The sequence below is a fragment of the Schistocerca serialis genome, chromosome 7, assembly GCF_023864345.2.
Source record: "Schistocerca serialis cubense isolate TAMUIC-IGC-003099 chromosome 7, iqSchSeri2.2, whole genome shotgun sequence".
Classification (NCBI taxonomy): domain Eukaryota; kingdom Metazoa; phylum Arthropoda; class Insecta; order Orthoptera; family Acrididae; genus Schistocerca; species Schistocerca serialis.
In genome coordinates, this window is record NC_064644.1 from 420,928,851 (window position 1) to 420,953,800 (window position 24,950).

Here is a 24,950-nt window from a genome sequence, read left to right on the forward strand (position 1 = left end):
TTAGTGACCGTTATGTTGCAGAACACAATTGTATTAAATTCATAAGAAAGTCTGAGAATGTGTTAATGACACAAAGATGAAAAAAATTAGCACATAACAGAAGTCGATACTTCATCCTTCGACTCAGTAAACGACGACATTATTCATTACCAATTTGATTTTTGTGTCATGTCTCTGTTATCATAGCAGCTCTTGAAGGCCTATATCGTTGATACGTTATTAACTACCATTTAATGACATGCCTACGGTACATTTACAAAGCCCCGTTGCCTCGAAACGTTGTACTGAAAGTTGTAGTACAAAACGGCTACCTACTCCAAAATGTATATGGCGCCTACCGCATCGATTGTCGATATTGCCTGTGACGTCAAGCTGACATCACGTTTCATGAAGTCCTGTGATATGAGCGTTGTTCTCCGAACTGCAAGATTTTAGATACGGAAGAATTTTTTGTTAGAACAGAGATAGATGCAAATTTAGGACCACAAATACAGTTTTAATCACTATCCGTTCAGCATATTCGGTGATTTTGTGTACTGGGTACCTTTTTCATGGACGTTTTATGTGGACCAGGACATTATGTAATTTCTGAAGTGGTCAGGAACGGGAGTCTGGAACAGATAGCAGCTACCCTCCGCCCCCCCCCCCCCCAAATAACAGTAACACCACAGTATTCTAAACACACATGTCTCCAGCACAAAAACTGAAGCAGATAAGAACTACAGTGAGGAAAATCAAGAACTTTTAAGTCATCATCATCATCATCATCAGTTTGACACCCACATTTGGATAAAGGCCTCCTACGGACGTCTCCACGCATTTCGGTATTCTATTGTAAGCATTCATGCAACTAGCACATGTTCCTGACAACATCTAGCCACCTGACATTAGCTTTCATCTCACTTTTTTCTCAATCTCTTGGAATGCTGCAGAGAACTGTCTTGGTACGTCCGTCATCCATTAGCCTGACTACATCTCCTAGCCTCATTTCATTTTCATTCCACTCGTAATTACGTCTTTCACTCCAGTGTGCTGGCTGGTCCATTTATTTGCTTTGCTCTTTCTTCATGTAATGTAAACATTCATGTCTCCATTTTTCACTGAACCAGCCTGTTTTTGAGTGGTTTTCGTATTAAAAGTCCATCTTCGGAATTTCTTAAGTCACTGGGTGAAGTGGCACCCAACGACTGTTCAGGTTTGTATGTAGAATGTATGAGATTGAAGACATATCATCAGACTCTCCGAAAACTATCATCCACACAATATCGAAGATATCAAAGGTAGGTAAGTGTGAAAACCATCGTACAACTAACTTAATCATTATTCAAAGTTGCTAATAGCAATAATAATATTTCTGGAAAAGGAAGTTGAGTATCTTTTAGATGACGATCAGTTTGCCCTTTACGAAAGGTAATGCCATCAGAGAGGCAGTTCTCACATTGAGCTGGATAACTGAATCAAGGCTTGAGAAAAATCAAGACATGTTCACAGTATTTCTCGACCAAGAAAAAGTGTTCCACAATGTAAAATGCTGCAAGACGTTCAAGAATATCACAAAAATAGATGTAAGCTATAGCAAAAGGTGCGGAGTAGACAATATGTACAAGAACCAAGATGGAACAATAAGAATGTATGACCAAGAACGAAGTGTTCGGATTAGGAATGATATACGACACGGATGGAGTCCTTCGACTGCTGTTCAATTTATATATCGAAGAAGAAATGACGGAAATAGAAGAACGGTACAAGGGTGAGATTAAAATTCAGGGTGAAAGGCTATCAATGATAAGATTCACTAATGATATTGCTATCCCCAATGAAGGTGAAGAAGAATTACAGGATCTATTGGATAGAATGAACAGTCTAATAAATATAGACTGAGAGTAAATCTAAGACATACGAAAGTAATGAGAAGTAGCAGAAATGAGAACAGCGAGAAACTCAACATCAGAATTGGGTATCACGGATTAGATGGTGTGAAAGAGTTCTGCTACCAGGGAAGCAAAATAACATATGAAGGACGTAGACAGGACAACATAAAAAGCAGACTATCTCTGGTAAAGGGGGCATTCCTGGCCAAAAGAAGTCCATAATTTGAGGAAAGATTTTCAGGGAATGTACGTTTAGATCTCAGAGTTGTGTGGTAGTGAATCACAGACAGTGAGAAAGTAAGAGAATCGAAGCGTTTAAGATGTGGTAATGTGGTACTATAAAAGGATATTGAAAATTATGTGTTCCTATAAGATACAGAATGAGGAGGTTCTTTGCAAAATCGGCGATGAAAAGAACATTTGGAAAACGCTAACAAGAAGAAGGGACAGGAGCACAGGATATATGTTGAGACAACAGGGAATAACTTCAGTGGTACTGGAGGACGCAATAGAGGGTAAAAAGTGCTGGGAAAGACAAAGGTTAGAATATATATACAAATAATTAAGAACGTGGGATGCAAATAATACTCTGACGGGAACAAGATGAAGAGGTGGCGCAGGAGAGGGCCTCATCAAACCAGTCAGAAGACTGATGACATATAAAAATCTTACAGTCTTAAGTCAAAATTGATAATAAACATTGATAGTAATCAGAATGAGATTTTCACTCTGCAGCGGAGTGTGCGCTGATATGAAACTTCCTGGCAGATTAAAACTGTGTGCCCGACCGAGACTCGAACTCGGAACCTTTGCCTTTCGCGGGCAAGTGCTCTACCAACTGAGCTACCGAAGCACGACTCACGGCCGGTACTCACAGCTTTACTTCTGCCAGTACCTCGTCTCCTACCTTCCAAACTTTACAGAAGCTCTCCTGCGAACCTTGCAGAACTAGCACTCCTGAAAGAAAGGATATTGCGGAGACATGGCTTAGCCACAGCCTGGGGGATGTTTCCAGAATGAGATTTTCACTCTGCAGCGGAGTGTGCGCTGATATGAAACTTCCTGGCAGGTTAAAACTGTGTCCCCGACCGAGACTCGAACTCGGGACCTTTGCCTTTCGCGGGCAAGTGCTCTACCAACTGAGCTACCGAAGCACGACTCACGGCCGGTACTCACAGCTTTACTTCTGCCAGTACCTCGTCTCCTACCTTCCAAACTTTACAGAAGCTCTCCTGCGAGCTCTGTGAGTACCGGGCGTGAGTCGTGCTTCGGTAGCTCAGTTGGTAGAGCACTTGCCCGCGAAAGGCAAAGGTCCCGAGTTCGAGTCTCGGTCGGGCACACAGTTTTAATCTGCCAGGAAGTTTCATATCAGCGCACACTCCGCTGCAGAGTGAAAATCTCATTCTGGAAACATCCCCCAGGCTGTGGCTAAGCCATGTCTCCGCAATATCCTTTCTTTCAGGAGTGCTAGTTCTGCAAGGTTCGCAGGAGAGCTTCTGTAAAGTTTGGAAGGTAGGAGACGAGGTACTGGCAGAAGTAAAGCTGTGAGTACCGGCCGTGAGTCGTGCTTCGGTAGCTCAGTTGGTAGAGCACTTGCCCGCGAAAGGCAAAGGTCCCGAGTTCGAGTCTCGGTCGGGCACACAGATTTAATCTGCCAGTAAGTTTCATTGATAGTAATGCTTTCTTTTCAGACACATAGGAAGTCTAGTTTTGCCTCTCTGCCAGTTCTGTTCTGTTTATTTCCTTTGGTGTCCGTCTTCTCGTTATATTCAACTGCCCTCAATATAAAAACTCAACTGGGTAAGATGACTGCTTTTTCTCTTGTCATGTGACATACCCTGGGAGGAAAAGCTAGTTGTAAAGTAACTGTTCACTATATACTTCACAATGAGCCCTCGGGCGATCCTGGCGTTGTGAGCCAATTGTAAATAATCTGTTTTTTGTGTTGTGATTAATCAAGTTATTCTCGATTAGGCCTGATAAATGTACAACGGGCAACTGAGAGCGTTAATCTAACTGGATTCTTCCTTATAGCTGTAGCTTGCTATATGCATGTAAGAGCAACATGTGTAACGTAAAAAATTGTATGAATATACTGAAACCCAAACAAGCAAAGATAGGCCAGTAATGGCAGGTTATAAGCATATTACCTCAGAATTTGAAGAGAATCGCCTCGATTCAGCATGTGAAGATATGCTGGTAGGAATAAGATTTTATATAGTTGTTGAGCCCCTGCATGAGAGGAACGAATATGTTTCGCAGTCTGTCGGTGTCTGTGATAAGTGGTTTGGTATCGATTAATGAAGACCAACAGTGTGTCAAAAGCTATTTATTAATGATGTAATAAAGGTCGCTGCGTACTGAAAAAGTTTTCTTGTCCAGTTCTGCAGACTTGCACACAAATATGTGCTACGTATGTAATGCGTGCAGAGGATGCCTCTCGCACGCTCCCACTTTTTTTCTTCAGTGCTCAACAGCATCTTGCGAAAAGTTCTTCGATTTAGACTTCCATCATTGCTCAACTCTGTGAATAAATTGCTAATATGCAAGAGTTATTTTCTTTAATTTAGACTTTTATTGCCAGCCGCTGTGGCCGAGCTTCAGTCCGGAACCACGCTGCTGCTACGGTCGCAGGTTCGAATCCTGCTTCGGGCATGGATGTGTGTGATGTCCTTAGGTTAGTTAGGTTTAAGTAGTTCTAAGTCTAGGGGACTGATGACCTCAAATGTTAAGTCCCATAGTGCTTGGAGCCATTTGATTAGATTACTTTTGAATACATTGTGGGAGTGAACAGTGATCAATCTGTTACAAATATTTACTATCAAACACAGTCTTGACCACAATTTGTTTATTATGGTGACCGGTTTCGACCACTACTGTGGTCATCTTCAGACATACAAGTCGTTGAATTACCAATGAGTAAGAACTTCCTTCTGGTGGTAAATCACTACTGGAGAAACCAGTGCACGTCTTACTATATAAAATGGAGGCTCCGCCCACTTCTGATGGAATGATGTCATTACTAACCAATCGGTTATAGGTCGAATAACAATGTAAAATTTCTTAGTTAAAAGAACATTGTCAAGAAAGGAAAATAAACACACACTAAACTTAGCTTGCTCAACAGCTATTGTCAATTAAGAAGCGTTAAAATACTTAAACATATATGATCAATGAACTTCGTTTTGACACTACATGGGCTGCCCTCTCAAGGCCTGTTAGTGAACCATATGGAACCACTGTTTGCCATGATGAAGTTGGACGCCGTTCCAAAGATGTGGCAGCAGGCTTCTTTCCACTGAAGTTGTTGTAAAGTCGATAGGCAAACTAGAGCCTGCCATGGTGAGGATAAACACCAGTCCAAAGATGTAGCAGCAGGCTTCTTTTTAACGAAGTTGTTGCGAAAGTGGAATGGCAAAGACTGTCACGTCAGACGATGTACTATTGAGCAGCAACATGTCTTTATTAAAACGATTTTCAATGAGTAGGCTGTAATAATCGTTAACTGACATATGTAGTACATGCTGCACAGATACAATTTACTGGTATAATAAGAGACTTCCATTTATATAAATTACATAATAATACTTACAGATCAATACTAAAAATAAACAAAATAAAAAATTGGTAATTCATCGTTTTATAGCTTTATAACTTTATGTATTTTCTTTAATGTGTGTAGCCCTCTATAAGAGACTTCCATTTATATAGATTACATAATAATACTTACAGATCAATACTAAAAATAAACAAAATAAAAATTGGTAATTCATCGTTTTATAGCTTTATAACTTTATGTATTTTCTTTAATGTATGTAGCCCTCTAATTAAAGCTTTGTATACGATTTGTAGGTCTGAAGATGACCACAGTAGTAGTCTAAACCGGTCACCGCAATAAATAAATTGTGATCAAGACTGTTTTTGATAGTAAACATTTTATTAGACTTTTATTATTAATAAAACGCTTAAAAATCTCATTGACATTTGAGAGTGGAAATTCCACGAAACACACTCTAAGACAAAAAAAAGACGCACCATGAAGATGTTATGTACATGTAGAGACAAACAAATAATTACAATTTTAGAAAAGTTCGATGATTGATTCAAGACAAAGAGCTTCGCAAACTGCGCAAGTCAATAACGCGTTGCTCACAGCCTGGCTCTTATGCAGTTATTCGGTTTGGCATTGACAGAGCTGTTAGACGTCCTGCTGAGGGATATTGTCCCAAATTACGTCCAACTGGCGCGTTAGCTCCTCAAAACCCCGAGCTGGTTGGAGGACGCTGCCCATAATGCTCCAAACGTTCTCAATTGGGGAGGGATCAGGCGACCTTGCTGGCCAAGATAGGGTTTGGTTAGCGCGAAGACGAACAGTAGAAACCTTCGCTGTGCGCAGGGGGCCACTATCTTGCTGAAATATAAGCCCAGGCTGGCTTGCATTAAGGGCAACAAAATGGGACGTATAATATCGTCGACGTACCTATGAGCTGTAAGGGTGCCGCAGATGACAACCATAGAGATCCTGCTACGAACATAAACGTCACACCAGACCATCATTCATGATTGTCCGGCCGTATGGAGGGTGACCGTCAGATTGATATCCCGCCGCTGTCTGCGGCGTCCCTATACAAGTCTTAGCTGGTCGTCGGGATTCAGTTTGAAGAGGGACTCATCTCTCAAGACAATTCCACTCCAGTCAATGAGATTCCAAGTGTTATTTGCCCGAGACCACTGCAAACGGGCTTGCTGGTGCACGTAGGTCATGATAGTCGTTGCAAGGAGCGCCGTGAGCTTCATCTATATCTACATCTACGTGGTTACTTTGCGATTCACACTTAAGTGCCTGGCAGAGGGTTCATCGAATCATTTTCATACTACTTCTCTACCATTCCACTCTCGAATGGCGCTCGGGAAAAGGTGTTAAGTAGGCTGTTTAGGTTTTTATATTGGTAACGCCACGTAGTGCTCTGCATGAAAATCACTGGCTGTGCTGTGTGCAGTCTGTGGCTCGGTGGCATTGTTGTAATATTCGCTATTGTAGTGTTGGGCTGTTGCCTGTTAACAGCGCGTAGCGTTACGCAGTTGGAGGTGAGCCGCCAGCAGGGGTGGATGAGGGGAAGTGAGATGGCGGATTTTTGAGAGCGGATGATCTGGACGTGTGTCCATCAGAAACAGTGCATTTGTAAGAATGGATGTCATGAACTGCTATATATATTATGACTTTTGAACACTATTAAGGTAAATACATTGTTTGTTCTCTATCAAAATCTTTCATTTGCTAACTATGCCTATCAGTAGTTAGTGACTTCAGTAGTTTGAATCTTTTATTTAGCTGGCAGTAGTGGCGCTCGCTGTATTGCAGTAGTTCGAGTAACGAAGATTTTTGTGAGGTAAGTGATTTGTGAAAGGTATAGGTTAATGTTAGTCAGGGCCATTCTTTTGCAGGGATTATTGAAAGTCAGATTGCGTTGCGCTAAAAAAATATTGTGTGTCAGTTTAGTGTTGATGAGAATAGGTAAAGAGCGAAATGTCTCAGTACGTTCAGTTATGCTCAGCTGTTTGAAAATCAAATAATGTAAGAGATTTATCAGCACAGTAATTCAATAATTTTTCTAAGCGGATGTTTCAAAGGGAACACCTAAATTTTTCCGTTCGAGCTCCGATTTCTCTTATTTTATTATGATGATCATTTCTCTCTACGTAGGTGGGTGTCAACAAAATATTTTCGAATTCGGAAGAGAAAGTTGGTGATTGAAATTTCGTAAGTAGATCTCGCCGCAAAGAAATCCGCCTTTGTTTCAGTGACTGCCACCCCAACTCGCGTATCATATCAGTGACACTCTCACCCCTATTGCACGATAACACAAAATGAGCTGCCCTTCTTTGCACTTTTCCGATGTCCTCCGTCAATCCTACCTGGTAAGGATCGCACACCGCGCAGCAATATTCCAGCAGAGAACGGACAAGTGTAATGTAGTCTGTCTCTTTAGTGGGTTTGTCGCATCTTCTAAGTGTTCTGCCAACAAAGCGCAGTCTTTGTTTCGCCTTCCCCACAATATTATCTATGTGGTCTTTCCAATTTAACTTGCTCGTAATTGTAATTCCTAGGTATTTAGTCGAATTGACAGCCCTTAGATTTGTGCGATTTATCGTATACCCAATATTGATCGGATTTCCTTCAGTACCCATGCGGATGACCTTACACTTTTCTTTGTTTAGTGCCAATTGCGACTTTTCGCATCATACAGATATTCTCTCTAGATCATTTTGTAATTGGAATTCATCATCTGATGATTTTACTAGACGGTAAATTACAGCGTCATCTGCAAACAATCTAAAGGGGCTGCTCAGATTAACACCTAGATCATTAATGTAAATCAGGAACAGCAGAGGGCGTATGACACTACCTTGCGGAACGCCAGATATCAATTCTGTTCTACTCGATGATTTACCGTCTATCATTACGAACTGCGACGTCTCTGAGAGGAAATCACGAATCCAGTGACACAACTGAGACGATACTCCATATGCACGCAATTTGATTAATAGTCGCTTGTGAGGAACGGTATCAAAAGCCTTCTGGAAATCTAGGAATATGGAATCGATCTGAGATCCCTTGTCGACAGCACTCATTACTTCATGGGAATAAAGAGCTAGCTGTGTTGCACAAGAACGATATTTTCTGAATCCGTGTTTGTTATGTAGCAATAAGTCATTTTCTTCAAGGTGATTCATAATATTCGAGTACAGTATATGCTCCAAAATCCTACTGCAAATTGAGGTCAGTGATATGGGTCTGTAATTCAGTGGGTTACCCCTATTTCCTTTCTTGAATATTGGTGTGACCTGTGCTACTTTCCAGTCTTTAGGAACAGACCTTTCGTCAAGTGAGCGGTAGCATATGATTGCTAAGAAAGGCGCTATTGTGTCTGCATACTCTGAAAGGAACCTGATTGGCATACCATCTGGACCGGAAGACTTGCCTTTCTTAAGTGATTTGAGTTGTTTCGCAACACCTAAGATATCTACTTTTATGTCACTCATGCTAACAGCTGTTCTGGTTTCGAACTCTGGAGTATTTACTTCGTCTTCTTTCGTGTAGGAATTACGGAAAACTGTATTTAGTAACTCCGCTTTAGTAACACCATCATCAGTAACATTTCTATCGCTATCGCGCAGTGACGGTATTGACCGTTTTTTTGCCACTGGTGTACTTTACACACGACTAGAATCTCTTTGGATTTTCTACCAGATTTTGAGACAATATTTCATTGTGGAAACTATTAAAAGCATCTCGCACTGACGTCCGTACTAAATTTCAGCTTTCCAAGAAACTTAGTCAGTCTTCGGGATTTTGCGTGAGTCGCCTGTTGAACTAACACCGACTCAAAGGAAGGCCTCGGCGCTTGTTCGTGACGTCACGTCAGCTAGGCACGGCGAACGCCAGGTCTGTTGCAGGCAGAAACGCCTGGGCGTGCTTATCACTATAAATCTCTTATTTTTGGACAAAATGTTTGGTATTGTTTTGGATTCTGCAGTTTTATTTAGATGAAAGATTGTCTTACTATCGTAAAGCTACAAATGAAGATCATAGTTCTGTATTACTGAATCCTGTCGAAAAAAACGTAGATCAATATGAGAAGATGCTTTGCCCCATTGCAACCTTCGGAAATTTTACATCCAAGTAATTATATTTACTTGATCCATTTTGCTGTCGAAACTTACCCCAACCCCCTTACAATTATCTCGTTTCTTTTATTTATTTATTTATTTTCGTTTGACATCGTCACTGGAAATGTGAACTAATTTACAAGTGTAAATGTCCAACTGTTGCCAGTCATTAGATTACAGTCGTTTTCAACGAAAGGAATTCTAAACAGGAAACAAAATAGCTTCATACATCGAAAATACTGCTGAGCTTTAAACTTTTTTAAACATGCACATTAGAAAAGATAAATAGTCCCCTCTTGCAACTGAAAGGAGAAACTTTATAAGATAAAAAATTTTTATTTGATAAAACAAGTATCTCTCTTTTGTCTCTTCTTCTGTCCCCCACCCCCTCGACCAACATGTACAATCGCAAGATATTTCATTAACATTCAGTGCTCCTCACCCCATAGTCAACGAAGATACCTGAAGAAGAGCTCCAATATATTCACAGTTTCTTGTAAAAGCAACCCAGGACAAACGTAACTTCCTCAGATTTACAAATAAGGTAAAGAAGCACGAATTCTGTTGCTGCTGGACCATGAAGATGTTTTTGTATGCCAATCCTTAAAACAGGTGGAAATTTAAGTTCAGGAGTAAACTATTTGTTAAGAAGTGTAAAGAATTGCACAATTAATTGATTGCAGAAATCTTTCAGAACAATATGTGTTGGTCAACTACCTCCAATAGTTTCACATTTTGCTGTGTCAGAGAGGGAGACACCACCATTATGAGTATACCTGCAACAGACCTGGCGTTCGCCTTGCCTAGCTGACGTGACGTCACGAACAAGCGCCGAGGCCTTCCTTTGGGTCGGTTTGGTCGAAGCCGCTTATTAATGGTTCTTGTGGTCACTGAGTCAGCAGTTACACGTCGGATCGATGATAATGATGAATCCGGAGCGCTGAGTTCCTCTCTGACGACTGCTCAGTCCTCACGTTGTGTCGCCTCTCTAGTTCGACCGCTTTCTCCCTTTAGTGTGACGGACGCTCACTTCTCGGGCCCCATTGATACTTACTTTGGGCCACATGCGGCCCGCAGGCCGTGGGTTGGATACCCGTGGTCTACCAACATCGTCGAATAGCGGCATCGCTTCTGCTCAAATGTCGAACAGTCCGTCGATAACCGCAACCGCCTTCTCTGAGCCCAACAAAACGTCCTCTCAGATGCCGACACCTGCGTAATAGCCTACTGTTCACTCACTTGTCTGTGAGGCATAGCTACTGTCCAGCCGAATAAATGGAATGAAATTCGCAAAGAGTTTACGCCGTGGTATCGATATGTCCTCCGTTTTCTATCCTTGCCAGTGCGCGTGGAAATTGAGCCGCAGCGCCACACATTCAACCATCGGCCACCAAACTTTACAATTTTGCATTTTTCGTCTATACATGTATGAATATCAATTTATGACCAATTTCCATTTTTTTTAAAGAGCGTATCTTGATTTTTTTTGGCACCGCTTTATTTAACTTTACTCCTACAGCATTTCCAGAGATGTTCTCATTTTGTAAGATCAGTGTACATGATTTCATTGATTAGTGAAGGTGTACATCAGAGTTAATTATCTGGATTATAACAGCACATTACACTTCATGGATTATTTCAGTGACCATACCGTCTCCACATTTCAGTTAAATTTACCTGAACGCTAGATCAGCTGCGAGTATATACATACACTATGTGATCAAAAGTATCTGGACACCTGGCTGAAAATGACTTACGACTTCGTGGCACCCTACATCGGTAATGCTGGAATTCAATACGGGTTTGGCCTACCATTAGCCTTTATGACAACTTCCACGCTCGCAGGCATAAGTTCAACCTGGTGCTTGAAGACTTCTGGGGAATGGCAGCCCATTCTTCACGGGGTGCTGCACTCAGCAGAGGTATCGATGTCGGTCGGTGAGGCCTGACACGAAGTTGGCGTTCCAAAAAATCCCAAAGGTATTCTGTAGAATTCAGGTCAGGACTCTGTGCAGGCCAGTCTGTTACAGGGATGTTAGTGTCGGGGAACCACTCCGCCACAGCCCGTGCATTACGAACAGGTGCTCGATCGTGTTGAAAGATGCAATCGCCATCCCCGAATTGCTCCTCAACAATGGGAAGCAAGAAGGTGCTTAAAACATCAATGTAGGCTCATGCTGTGATAGTAACACACAAAACAATAAGGGGTGCAAGCCCCCTCCATGGAAAACACGGCCACACCATAACACTATCGCCTCCGAATCTTATTGTTGGCACTACACACGCTGGCAGATGACATTCACCGGGCATTCGCCATACCCACACTCTGCCATCGGATCCCCACATTATGTACTGCGATTCGTCACTCCACACAACGTTTTTTCCACTGTTCAGTCGTCCAATGTTTACGCTCCTTACACCAAGCGAGGCGTTGTTTGGCATTTACCGGCGTGATGTGTGGCTGATGAACAATCGCTCGACTATGAAATCCAAGTTTTCTCACCTCCCGTCTAACTGTCATAGTCCTTGCAGTCGTTCCTGATGCAGTTTGGAATTCCTGTGTGATGGTCTGGATAGATGCCTGCGTATTACACATTACGACCTCTTCAACTGTCGGCGGTCTCTGTCAATCAACAGACGAGGTCGGCATTTACGCTTTTGTGCTGTACGTGTCCCTTCGCGCTTCCACTTCACTATCAAATCGGGAACAGTGGACCTAGGGATGGAAACTTTGCGTACAGACGTATGGCACAAGTGACATGAAGTCACCTGACCACGTTCGAAGTCCGCGAGTTCCGCGGAGCGCTCCATTCTGCACTTTCGCGATGTCTAATGACTACTGAGGTCGCTGATATGGAGTACCTGGCAGTAGGTGGCAGTACAATGCACCTAATATGGACAACGTATCTTTTGGGAGGTTTCCGGATACTTTTGATCACATAGTGTACATTCTTCCATTTCTGTCACCACAAATTCTGTGTTCGAGCTACGGAACGTGTAATAAAAATTCTTTATTCCAAATGCCACACACTAATCCGTCAAATACCAAACGATACGCTACAAAAGAGTATCTCCAAGATTTTTTTACGCGAAAGGTTAATACCCTACGCTTAATGTCTCATGCATATTTTTCAGTGAACATTGCTCTCTCACCTTTTCATTCCGTGCATTTGGACTCAAATGCAACTGCGCTGTATACCTCTTTCTTTTTATTCAGGACGTACGTTGCGCTTCCATTTACTGTCGCAAATGAAATCAAGAAGAGATAGTCTAAAGGTTAAACAGTTATCAAACATCAAACCATTTGTTAAGCGAATATGTTTGCGCTATTTGTTTCGCGAGAGATTTATCTCGCTTCTTCCCATTTCAGTTGATTCTGCCTGTAAAAAAAGTCTGCAGAGGTGGTAGATACACTGTTCACACTCACCTCAAAGGAAGAAAAGGTGCGAACCGAATTAAACTAGTGGTAACCGACCCTGAACAGAACGAGCTTGCCACAACGTAGTGCGCAGAGTACTGTAAAAACACGTCTCCACTATCTGATGCACATGGTGGTACGTAATTATCGGTTTCATTATTTCCCATTCTAATTAAAAAAATCTTATCGCAAAGTAAACCATACTCACAAACACATACATTACCTTATTCCCATTGCAGCACAATGACTATATTTCCGAGTCAACATAAAAGATAGCAGGCGGACGTGTGTCTCAAGTGTATTTGTTCGTGCGTTAAGAGAGAGAGAGATAGAGCACTTATTACAGTATTACATCATACACAAGGCCTTGAAGTCCTTTCGTGACTTTAAAGGGATATAATGTTTTATCTCTGAAACACTGGAAATCGAGGAATATGACAGGAACGATAATTCGAAGCAAAAGAGTCTACTTGTAAGTAGGCTGTTTAGGTTTTTGTATTGGTAACGCCATCGCCACGTAGCGCTCTGTATGAAAACCACTGCTAAATATGATTTAAAAGACGTACAAATAGCAATAAAAGCTTTTGAAGTATAAGAGAATGACCCCACTAAATTACTAGATACACTTGTATTTCTCATGCAGTCATTCGGACAGAACATAGTTTTTCCAACTCTTGATTTGTTGACAACACCAGTTCCAAGCGAATGTATGTGCGAAAATCCGAACCTTGGCTTTATGTTTGAACAGCAATTGTCTGAGTCAAGTTTGTCTGAAGAAAATAAAGTTTATTTGAAGACGAGATGCATTCAGTTTAGTCTGAAATTCATAAAAGAAATTCAACAAAGACTGCCAAGTAACGTTACGAACCGTGAAAAAAATGTCAATGTTGAATGTTGAAGAAACACTAAAAGTGAATAAAAATAATACTGTAGTGTATGTAGCCAAAAAATTGGGTTTTAGTGGCGATTTCATAGACGGTATGCTGCAAGAATGGCATAATATCAACTTCATTAGGTGGAATAACACTACTAACACTGTTCGATTTTGGAGTGAGGTTTTGCAGTATAAAAATGCCGCAGGGGAGAATCTTTTTTCTTTGATTTCACAGCTAGCAATGACTGAGTGGAAAGACTGTTCAGTTCTATGAATATTATAAAAACTAAACAACGTAACAGATTATCGTTAAAGACAATTAATGCTTTGATCATATTGAGAGACCAACTGAAGAAACAAAATAAAGATTGTGCATCTTTTGACATACCGTCATACGTATTGGAGCTTATTGGAACGAACAAAAGTTACTCTTTTGCGACAAAATCAGTCGAACTGCATCATCATCTTCTGAGCGACGTTCAACCCTCTACGTCAACTACAGTTCTGTCAGAGCATGAAACAGAAGAATTATTCGATCTTTTGAGTGACGACGATGAATAGCTCACATACCGGTATGTATATATTTTGTAACCTAATTTGAGTTCTTGTTTTCTTTTGTTACAGATATAGTTGTATATTTCTAGTATATTTGACTACTGTGATTGAGACAACAATTTACGTGTGGCGTCAATTATGATAACATATTTAATTAAACGTTAGCGTATTTTATATGTATGTTGTTGCAAGTGATGCATCATTTAATTAAGACAATATAGCAATTATGTATGAGACAATTTTATTAATATTTTATTACCTCCCCCCGCCCCACTGGCTTACTGCACCATTCACAGCACGAAATTTTCAGTACACCCCTAGTAAAATCAGTTTTAGCGACTTTCTAGCGACTTTTGATATTGAATCCAGCGACTCGGGTTTTTTAGAGTTGGCAACAGTGCGCGTAGCGTTGCGCAGTTGGAGGTGAGCCGCCAGCAGTGGTGGATGTGGGGAGAGAGATGGCGGAGTTCTGAGAGCGGATCATCTGGACGTGTGTCCATCAGAGACAGTAAATTTGTAAGACTGGATGCCATGAAATGCTATATATATTGACCTTTGAACACTATTAAGGTAAATACATTGTTTGCTCTCTATCAAAATCTTTCATTTGCTAACTATGCCTATCAGTAGTTAGTGCCTTCAGTAGTTTGAATCTTTTATTTAACTGGCAGTAGTGGCGCTCGCTGTATTGCTGTAGTTTGAGTAACGAAGATTTTTGTGAGGTAAGTGATTTGTGAAATGTATAGGTTAATGTTAGTCAGGGCCATTCTTTTGTAGGGATTATTGAAAGTCAGATTGCGTTGCGCTAAAAATTTTGGCTGTCAGTTTAGTGTTGATCAGAATAGGTAAAGAGCGAAATGTCTGAGTACGTTCAGTTCTGCTCAGCTGTTTGAAAATCAAATAATGTAAGAGGTTAATCAGCACAGTAATTCATTAATTTTTCTAAGGGGACGTTACATACTAAACTTGGGCTCTAAAATGCATACCCTATGAGCTATGAATACTTGTTCAGCAGAAGAGCTGTCCGTCCCCGCTAGCTGAGTGGTCAGCGTGACAGACTGTCAATCCTAAGGGCACGGGTTCGATTCTCGGCTGGGTCGGAGATTTTCTCCGCTCGGGGACTGGGTGTTGTGTTGTCCTAATCATCGTTTCATCCCCATCGACGCGCAAGTCGCCGAAGTGGCGTCAAATCGAAAGACTTGCACCCGGCGAACGGTCTACCCGACGGGAGGCCCTAGTCACACGACATTTGTTTAGTAGAAGAGATGTGTTTCTTTCCAATCTTACGCCTGAATAGAGACCCCCTGTATAGAAGTTGTTAGAAGCAAAGTCAATCATACGCAGAGCACTCCCTGTAGAAGACCAAGGAAACAAAGAGTTCAAGAACCTAGACATCGATGGGCCATTATAAGCAAACGCAAAACTGTGACTGGCCAAAAATGAGACATTAAATCGGTATAGCCTTCAGTAAGGAACAATTCCTGTATTCTGATAAAAGAATGTATGCAACTATAATAAGTCAAAATAGGGATTGGTGGTAATTTGAGCTCCTCTCATCGCAAAAACGACTCCAATTTCTTATTCAATGCGCCAACTTGTGTTCGACTTCGCGTGAGCCCTTACGTCCGTGGAACGGTCATTTTGACACAAAGTACGCGGTATAGGGAGGTGTTGAGACCCAAGTATGATGTGTTCAGCTATCATTAGGATGGCAAATTGAAGTTTAGACCCAACAAAATCTATGTCATTAGAGTCGGAGTAGCAGGCCATCTTGACAAGGATGGGGATGGGGGAGGGAGGGAAGCAATTTGCCATGCCCTTTTTGAAGGAACCATGTTGCCCTTGTGAACTGTATTTCAGTCACTTTTTGTATTAACTGGCAATGGCTATACAGGAAACCTTGGACAACAGAAGTACTTCAAGTGATTGTTGAAAGAGGGAAGTATTAAAAAAGATGAATACAGCAATATAAGTCGTTTAAGAATGAAATAAATAGGAGATGCAAGGACTCCAAGACGAAAGCTGCAGGAAAAATGTGAAGAAATCTAAAAATTAATGGTCGTCGAAAGGACCGATTCAGTACATAGAAAAGTCAAACGAATCTACGGTGAAAGTAAAAGCAAAGGCATCAACGTTAGGTGTGCAAGAGTATTTTCACTGCTAAACGGAGAGGAGAGAGCGGATAAGCCTCTAAGAAGAATTGTCTGATGGAATGATAGAAGAAGAAATGGGAGTCGGTATGGAATACATGTGGGGAGCCAGTATTAAATTCAGAGTTTAGATTATAGAGGAAAAAGGCAACCAAACGATTGTTCAACTTGGGTTGTAGTACTGATGAGTAACGAGACATGCCATTACACTTTCCGAAAAATTACACGCAAGGAATCTTGAAGATTTCAAGTGCAGTTAGTGTGAAAACTCCCGCACAAACGGCTTAACATTTCCTAGATCCAAGATGCTCACAAGAATAATATGCAGAATGGAAAAGAAAACTGACAATCTGTTTGATGACGATCACTTTGGCTTTCGGAAAGGTAAACGCACCAGAGAGTTAGTTCTGACATTGCGCCTGATGAAGTAATACTTAATAAAAATTAAGACATTTTTACAGGATATTGTTGTTGTTGTGGTCTTCAGTCCTGAGACTGGTTTGATGCAGCTCTCCATGCTACTCTATCCTGTGCAAGCTTCTTCAACTCCCAGTACCTACTGCAACCTACATCCTTCTGAATCTGCTTAGTGTATTCAGCTCTTGGTCTCCCTCTACGATTTTTACCCTCCACGCTGCCCTCCAATACTAAACTGGTGATCCCTTGATGCCTCAGAACACGTCCTACCAACCGATCCCTTCCATAAGTCACGTTGTGCCACAAACGCCTCTTCTCCCCAATCCTGTTCAATACCTCCTCATTAGTTATGTGATCTAACCATCTAATCTTCAGCATTCTTCCGTAGCACCACATTTCGAAAGCTTCTATTTTCTTCTTGTCCAAACTATTTATCGCCCATGTTTCACTTCCATACATGGCTACACTCCATACAAATACTTCCAGAAACGACTGCCTTACACTTAAATCTATACTCGATGTTAACAAATTTCTGTTCTTGAGAAACGCTTTCCTTGCCATTGCCAGTCTACATTTTATATCCTCTCAACTTCGACCATCATCAGTTATTTTGCACCCAAATAGCAAAACTCCTTTACTACTTTAAGTGTCTCATTTCCTAATCTAATTCCCTCAGCATTGCCCGACTTAACTCGACTACATTCCATTATCCTCGTTTTGCTTTTGTTGATGTTCATCTTATATCCTCCGTTCAAGATACTATCCATCTGCTTCAGTCTGGAACCGCAGGTTCGAATCCTGCCTCGGGCATGGATGTGTGTGATATCCTTAGGTTAGTTAGGTTTAAGTAGTTCTAATTTCTAGGGGACTGATGACCACAGATGTTAAGTCCTATAGTGCTCAGAGCCATTTGAGCCACTATCCATTCCGTTCAACTGCTCTTCCAAGTCCTTTGCTGTCTCTGACAGAATTACAATGTCATCGGCAAACCTCAAAGTTTTTATTACTTCTCCACGGATTTTAATACCTACTCTGAATTTTTCTTTTGTTTCCTTCACTGTTTGCTCAATATAAAGATTGAATAACATCGGGGAGAGGCTACAACCCTGTCTCACTCCCTTTCCGTTCACTGCTTCCCTTTCATGCCCCCCGACTCTTATAACTGCCATCTGGTTTCTGTACAAATTGTAAATAGCCTTTCGCTCCCTGTATTTCACCCCTGCCACCTACAGAATTTGAAAGAGAGTATTCCAGTTAACATTGTCAAACGCTTTCTCTAAGTCAACAAATGCTAGAAACGTAGGTTTGCCTTTCCTTAATCTTACTTCTAAGATAAGTCGTAGGGTCAGTATTGCCTCACGTGTTCCAACATTTCTACGGAATCCAAACTGATCTTCCCCGAGGTCGGCTTCTACCAGTTTTTCCATTCGTCTGTACAGAATTCGCGTTAGTGTTTTACAGCTGTGGCTTATTAAAGTGATAGTTCGGTAATTTTCACATCTGTCAACACCTGCTTTCTTTGGGATTGGAATTATTATATTCTTCTTGAAGTCTGAAGGTATTTCGCCTGTCTCATACATCTTGCTCACCAGATGGTAGAGTTTTGTCAGGACTGGCTCTCCCAAGGCCGTAAGTAGTTCTAATGGAATGTTGTCTACTCCCGGGGCCTTGTTTTGACTCAGGTCTTTCAGTGCTCTCTGTCAAACTCTTCACGCAGTATCATATCTCCCATTTCATCTTCATCTACATTCTCTTCCATTTCCATAATATTGTCCTCAAGTACATTGCCCTTTTATAGACCCTCTATATACTCCTTCCACCTTTCTGCTTTCCCTTCTTTGCTTAGAACTGGGTTTACATCTGAGCTCTTGATATTCATACAAGTGGTTCTCTTTTCTCCAAAGGTCTCTTTAATTTTCCTGTAGGCAATATCTATCTTACCCCTAGTGATATAAGCCTCTACATCCGTACATTTGTCCTCTAGCCATCCCTGCTTAGCCATTTTGCACTTCCTGTCAATCTCATTTATGAGACGTTTGTATTCCTTTTTGCCTGCTTCATTTACTGCATTTTTATATTTTCTCCTTTCATCAATGAAATTCAAGATTTCTTCTGCTACCCAAGGAGTTCTATTAGCCCTTGTCTTTTTATCTAATTCATCCTCTGATGCCTTCACTACTTCATCCCTCAAAGCTACCCATTCTTCTTTTACTGTATTTCTCTCCCCCATTCCTGTCAATTGTTCCGTTATGCTCTCCCTGAAACTCTGTATAACCTCTGGTTTAGTCAGTTTATCCAGGTCCCATCTCCTTAAATTCCCACCTTTTTGGGCCGGCTGGAGTGGTCGAGCGGTTCTGGGCGCTACAGTCTGGAACCGCGCGACCGCTACGGTCGCAGGTTCGAATCCTGATTCGGGCATGGATGTTTGTGATGTCCTTAGGTTAGTTAGGTTTAACTAGTTCTAAGTTCTAGGGGACTAATGACCTCAGCAGTTGAGTCCCATAGCGCTCAGAGCCATTTGAACCATTTGAAACCACATTTTTGCAGTTTCTTCAGTTTTAATCTACAGTTCATAACCAACAGATCGTGGTCAGAGTCTACATCTGCCCCTGGTAATGTCTTACAATTTAAAACCTGGTTCTATATCTCTGTCTTACCATTACATAATCTATCTGAAACCTGTCAGTATGTCCAGGCTTCTTCGATGTATACAGCCTACTTTTATGATTCTTGAACCAAGTGTTAGCTATGATTAAGTTGTGCTCTGTGCAAAATCCTACGAGACGGCTTCCTCTTTCTTTTCTTAGCCCCAATCCATATTCACCTACTACGTTTCCTTCTCTCCCTTTTCCTACTACCGAATTCCAGTCACCCATCACTATTAAAATTTCGTCTCCCTTCACTATCTGAATAATTTCTTTGATTTCATCATACATGTCTTCAATTTCTTCGTCATCTGCAGAGCTAGTTGGCATATAAACGTGTACTACTGTAGTAGGCGTGGGCTTCGTGTCTATCTTGGCCACAATAATGCGTTCACTATGCTGTTTGTAGTAGCTTACCCGCACTCCTATTTTCCTATTCATTATTAAAGCTACTCCTGCATTACCCCTATTTGATTTTGTATTTATGATCCTGCATTCGCCTGACCAAAAGTCTTGTTCCTCCTGCCACCGAACTTCACTAATTCCCACTATATCTAACTTTAACCTATCCATTTCCCTTTTTAAATTTTCTAACCTACCTGCCCGATTAAGGGGTCTGACATTCCACGCTCCGATCCGTAGAACGCCAGTTTTCTTTCTCCTGATAATGACGTCCTCTTGAGTAGTCCTCGCCCGGAGATCCGAATGGGGGACTATTTTACCTCCGGAATATTTTACGCAAGAGGACGCCATCATCATTTAACCATACAGTAAAGCTGCATGCCCTCGGGAAAAATTACGGCCGTAGTTTCCCCTTGATTTCAGCCGTTCGCAGTACCAGCACGGCAACTCAGTTTCGGTTAGTGCTGCAAAGCCAGATCAGTCAATCATCCAGACTGTTGCCCCTGCAACTACTGAAAAGGCTGCTGCCCCTCTTCAGGAACCACACGTTTGTCTGGCCTCTCAACAGATACCCCTCCGTTGTGGTTGCACCTACGGTACGGCTATCTGTATCGCTGAGGCACGCAAGCCTCATCACCAACGGCAAGGTCCATGGTTCACTGCGGGGCGGGGGGAGGGGGGGGGGATCACAGGATATATCGGCCTAGAAAAAGCATTAGACAGCGCAAAAGAGTGGAACGTGTATGAAATCCTGAGAAAAACAAGAGTGAGCTATAGGAAAAGACGTGTAATATACTATATGTATAGGAACCAAGAAGAAACAATAAGAATGGAAGACCAAGAACAAAGTGGTCGGATTGAAAAGTGCGTAAGGTAGGGATGCAGTTTTTCGCCTCTATTGTTCAATTTATATGTCAAAGAAGCAACGACGGAAATAAAACAAAAGTCCATGAGTGTGATCAAAATTCTGGCTGGAGAGATATCAATGATAAGATTTACTGATGAAATTGCTATCGTGGACTCAATACTTATGAGAAAGTTTTGCCGGCCGAAGTGGCCGTGCGGTTAAAGGCGCTGCAGTCTGGAACCGCAAGACCGCTACGGTCGCAGGTTCGAATCCTGCCTCGGGCATGGATGTTTGTGCTGTCCTTAGGTTAGTTAGGTTTAACTAGTTCCAAGTTCTAGGGGACTAATGACCTCAGCAGTTGAGTCCCATAGTGCTCAGAGCCATTTGAACCATCAACGTGGTACCCTAAGAAACGCCTTACGGAAATATAAGCACGTAGTATCTACCTGGTCATCTGTATCTATTGCTTGGAAGATGTGTATAAACAAAGTAAGCTGTTTTTTACGTAATGTTTTTTCGTTAACCCGTTCTGATTCTTTGAGAAGCTTGCTTTACTACAGGAACTTCACAATGTTTGAGCTTATATGTACCCTACGGTCATACCACAGAGAGACGTTAGGGACATTATAATTCCGCCCCTTTGGACGTTTTATGAACGGAAGTGATCTGCGCTCTTTTCCACTCATATTGGACTATTTGCTACGCAAAGTATTCGCGATAAATATGAGCTAGAAAAGACACTGAATCGCCGTGTACGTAAAATGAATTAGTAATTCCTTCATACCCAGAAGTCGCTCTGAAAAGTACACATTGGTTTTCAACTTTGGCGTCTCTATTTAAATATCTCTTATTTGCAAGTGTATGCGGCCTTCCAGCGTCAGTATGCTGATTTTGTGACAGAATTTTCGCCAGGATATGTCTGTGGATATTATTCCAGGCTTAACACATAATTCTTCCTACGAAAGTATAATTTTCCATTTTCTCTATCATTTACCATTCATATTTCTCTTGTAACGAGAGCTTGGTCGCACCCGGGTTCCCGGGTTTGATTCCCGGCGGGACCGGCCTGCGTGACCGAGCGGTTCTAGGCGCTACAGTCTGGAACCGCGCGACCGCGACGGTCGCAGGTTCGAATCCTGCCTCGGGCATGGATGTGTGTGATGTCCTTAGGTTAGTTAGGTTTAAGTAGTTCCAAGTTCTAGGGGACTGATGACCTCAGAAGTTAAGTCCCATAGTGCTCAGAGCCATTTTTTTGGCTCCCGGGGTGGAATAAGTTTTCCGATGTGAAGAAATAGCGCACCAGTAGCGTTACAAAAACGGTTTTAACGCAACTAGTGTGCTATTTCTTCACATCGGCATTCTTCAAAAACAGTTCTGAAACTGATGAACAAAAATCTAAATGACAAAATTGGTCTTTTCGGTGGGCGGAGACAAGTCAGGGGAAATGCTGACGTAATCGGCGCTTGACACTGCCAACAGAAACTGCAACATTTAGCTGCACCATACAATTTTGGCACTACAACTGCAATGTCGCTGTTGTTGGCAGAAATGAAGAAACAGGGAGGTCGGCATGAAGTGTTCCGGGCAAATCCGATATGTGATGAAACCGAACGACGGACCCATCGCACACCTTTTATTGTGCCACTTACATATAGGTACCATGTTAGCGAAGTGGTTATCGCTAAGCAAGGACGTGTGTCGTTTTATTTTCAACACCGCTGTAAGGGGGATAATCAGGCTGCTAGCTTGTTGATGTACAGAACGTCTAATAACAAATCAGCACAGCTCTAAAACACTTAGAATGTGAAGCCGACATTTTTATGTGCCTGTACGTCGATATTTATTTCGTCGATATATCGAGTTGTCAAGGGCCTTTAATGATACTCTTTTGAAATATCGATACATCGGACACCCGATATATATAAAAATATCAACAGTCCTACACCGAATATAGTTGGGTCTTAGGTGCTTTAGCACATTGTTGGGCTGATGTTTTTTGCACCCTGCAACGCTCAAGCCAAAACAGGTCGACGATCGTATAAACTGGTACGCTGTCAAGTAATTCGGCGAATGGAATGGCTGTCTCTGTCTCGTGAAATGAAGTCCACTGAACACGGTCGCGCAACTCACAGTCTGGAAGAGCAGGAGAGTGCGCTATGACGCAAGTTGCACGATGTGCTGACGACGCCGACAGAGTTAACTGGACTGATTACGACAGGTAAACCAGAGATGAACTGAGAGTCACTAAGAAGCAACGGCTACGACGTTAGCCAAAACGACGAGGACAGCTCTAGATTATTAATGCGGCACTGGGCAATTAAAAACGTAGACTGTTGGTATCACTTAAGTTATACCGGTTTCTGCGAGAGACATTGCGCCACTGCGGTTCTAAAACCACTCCTCTTAAGTTCTGAATTGGAAAATTGAGATGGTGGAACTAACCGGCCGCTCCGAGAACTGACAACGCACCGCGTCCCGCCTCTGTCAACGTACAACTGTCGCAACAGCATCTGAATATGGCAACATTAGCTCTTGGGTTGAGGTAGCTGTAAAACATAACTTATATGCGATTCATTTAAAGTAAGAACAAGGAGTAGAAGTAGCAATAATGGTAGTAGTTACACCAGTACGGCATTTTAATCTCACAAGGAGACGGCACGACCGTGGAATCGGGGATTTGTCCTCACATGGTTAAAGTATTAGGACGCACTACTCGGAAAATCCCGAGAAAAATCGATCCAAAGTTTCTTAGGTGCCGTATGAGAATGAAATGTTAGTCCATTGCCCAGCCGCCGTTTTTTTTTTTTTTTTTTTTTGTTTGTTTAATTCTGTTGTTGATTTCAAAATTGCAGCGCATTGTTACATGAGGATCGTGAAATTAATTCCCGGGAAGATTGTATAAAAATTCATTCTATAATTCACCATCAATTATCGTCACCAATATTCCGGGACATGATTCAATATTCCTGGTTTGCCTCAAAATTGTCAGAAATTCAAAACATTTTCGTAAATGTTAATGGGGCATGTTTTTGTACAGATTTATTGCAAACGCCCTGTGATTGTAAAAAATCCGCTTTTATATGTTGCGCAAGATGTCTCAAAAATTATTGTTTTGTTTGTTTTTACGATAATTACCACTGCGGTTCTTATTTACAACTATTATATTTATAAAAATTGAATGTTTCCCAATCGACTTTGTTATTCTGATTAAAAACCCAATGTTTCTCCTCATATACTTTACAATGAAAAATGGAAAACCCACCGCCATGAATGTGTTGTTGGACAAAAAGAAAATAATTTATATTCAATAATGTAATTAATTTGTTAAAGATAATGTAGGTTTGGGAAACTTTCTGAATAATTGGTGGAATAACAAAAGAAAATGAAACAGAAGAAAAAAAAAGTACCGGAGGAGAAATCGAACACGAGATCTCTGGCGTAAGAGTCCGAGCCCAAAACATCTAGGACAGACGGCGGCTCGGCAATGCACTAACATTTTATACTCATACAGCACCTAAGAAACTTTGGATCGATTTTTCCCAGGATTTTCCGGGTAGTGCGTCCTAATATTTTAACCCCGTGAGGTGTTAGTGGTCCTCTTTCACCACACAAAATTTCGGACAAATCCCCGACCCCACGGTCGTGCCGTCTCCTTGTCAGGACATAAGTAGTAAAAATACTCTCTTATTTTAGATGTAGTTTGATACCTATAGTCAAAGTTCTTCAATCAAAGTAAATGTTTTGGTAATGAGTGTTTCGACAGAAATGCTTCTGTTTAGGTACTAAAAAAATATAAATGTCGTGTGACTAGGACCTCCCGTCGGGTAGACCGTTTGCCGGGTGCAAGTCTTTCGATTTGACGTTGCTTCGGCGACTTGCGCGTCGATGAGGATGAAATGAGGATGATTAGGACAACACAACACCCAGTCTCTGAGCGAAGAAAATCTCCGACCCAGCCGGGAATCGAACGCGGTCGCTTAGGATTGACATTCTGTCGCGCTGACCACTTTTCTTTTTTTAAAATTTTTATCTCATTTTGTTCGTTTTCAGTCGTTGCATCTGCTGGGGGCGGACGTCGTAAGACATCCGTTGAAGCTCGT

The 24,950-nt window shown here is 41.7% G+C and overlaps 1 protein-coding gene and 1 non-coding gene across 7 annotated transcripts in view; both read right to left on the minus strand.

Moving 5' to 3' along the window:
- LOC126412747 (glycine receptor subunit alpha-4) overlaps nucleotides 1-24,950 on the minus strand; it is a 589,024-nt gene that overhangs the window by 377,621 nt on the left and 186,453 nt on the right. The gene's annotated exons all lie outside the window — the stretch shown is intronic.
- On the minus strand, nucleotides 2,951-3,025 carry Trnas-cga (transfer RNA serine (anticodon CGA)). Its single transcript has one exon. It is a non-coding gene; the product is annotated as a tRNA-Ser (tRNA).